We start from the raw sequence: 1,734 nt of genomic DNA on the forward strand, positions 1-1,734 counted from the left end.
TCGTCTCGCTAAAATAACATATAAGAAATTGCGAGTATGTATTAACTCAATCTTTTTTCCTTCACTAAAATATTTCATAAGTTGTTTAATTAATTTCTCAGAGGTTCGTTGGATTGAAATTTTTGTGAAATTGAGTTCATAAGGTAGGGATTATTATTATGCAATACTATAGGGGAATTTAAAGAATTATCTTTAGAAATTAATGGATACTAACAGCGAACATACCTTTTTGTGTAAGCGCAATGAATGCATAGTTACCTTTCAGGGTAAAATCTATAAGGTGTTTAGGCAGAAAGACAATGAATGAAAGTATCAATATAGGTGTAATTTATTGAAATCTATAAACATTCCATTATCAGGAGGATTAGTTGGTGTTCTTTAAACTGCGTAAATAAAGTTATAACATTTTCAAAATTTTACTGTGTATCACGGTTCAAGTAACTTTTTTGACATCCATTTCGCAAGATGACCCCGAGATTATAAATACTTCAATATTGAGAATCTATCATTTACGATTAACTTATTGCAATTGTATTCAAAGGGTTCTAGAGATAAAGTGACCGAATTTCACAAATATATTGAACAAGTATTTGAATATTAAGCACAGGTCATCATCACTTTAAAGTGTCTATTTCCCACTATACCTACAGTCTATACATATCCCTCCAAAAATGAGAGTTCATTGTAAATAAACTCCATCGGGTTCCTTTTACGATTGTTTAAGGGTGTGTATAAGTTTGTACGTCTCCCAGCCAGTTTGTTTATCGCGTATACGTGGCCCTGTTCGAATTTGGTGGTGGTAATTTCAAAGCGGACCATGCAGCTTTTGGAGTATAACAACCTCTTGACTTTTGATTTATGTCTAGCACGGGGTGTGATGCCACTTTCCTGTAACCCTCCTTTTAAGTTCAAGCTATCACTATGCCTTGCCCTGTTAGGCTCGGCTCGTCCTTGCTCGTTAATCAACTTGTTTCCTCTTTTTTTATTCTTTCCTTAGAAAAATCTCATTCGTGTCAAAGGTCACGGAATCGTAGGGGTCAGGAAGGAAAGGTTATTCCGTTTTTATTGACTAGAGAACCGAAAACGTCCCGTATCTTCCGACCATCTCATTAGGCGAGAATTTTTGATTTGATTAATGGACTCCCCATGGTAATTTTCTCAATTGAACCACAAAAGGCGCTCGCAATAACACCCCCAAATTTGAACTTCTAAGGTAAAAATGAATACGACCTCGTATTCCAGTGATAAATAAGGTTATTTTCCAAGAAAAAATCGCCTTTTTTCTCTATCTCTCTCTTTTCTTATGATTTATTTTAAGTTCATCTATTGACACCATCACCAGGCGCTTCTTTCAAGAATGTTTCGTTTTGTACCAAATAAATTTTTATCGCACATTTTTAGGGCGCATATTGAGGTTGTCAAAAACTGGATAACTTGAAGAGACCCTATGGGGTCGGTCATTCATGAAATCCCGTACGCTACCAGTGAAATCCAACTTAAAAAATCCGAAATCAATGCTGATTTCGAAATCAATGCTGATTTCGAAATCAAAAAAAAATCCGAAATCACAAAATCAGTAAAAAAAAGTCACAAAATCAACAAAGAAATCACGAAATCAACATAGAAATCACGAAATCAGAAGCGAAATCACAAAATCAGTAAAGAAATCGTGAAATCCATTACAAAATTCACGAAATCCAAAATCCTAAGAAATCACAAAATCCGACGAAATCA

General features: G+C 34.5%; 1 long non-coding RNA gene across 1 annotated transcript; it reads left to right on the forward strand.

Annotated features, from left to right (window-relative positions):
- The first annotated feature begins 941 nt into the window (after positions 1-941).
- Positions 942-1,533, forward strand: LOC149653968 (uncharacterized). The gene is made up of 2 exons (XR_016370453.1): positions 942-1,213; positions 1,402-1,533. It is a non-coding gene; the product is annotated as an uncharacterized LOC149653968 (long non-coding RNA).
- The last annotated feature ends 201 nt before the right edge of the window (positions 1,534-1,734 follow it).

Source organism: Phalangium opilio, unplaced genomic scaffold, assembly GCF_054372755.1.
Source record: "Phalangium opilio isolate 3A_F unplaced genomic scaffold, DU_Popi_V2 ptg000079l_1, whole genome shotgun sequence".
Taxonomy (NCBI): Eukaryota; Metazoa; Arthropoda; class Arachnida; order Opiliones; family Phalangiidae; genus Phalangium; species Phalangium opilio.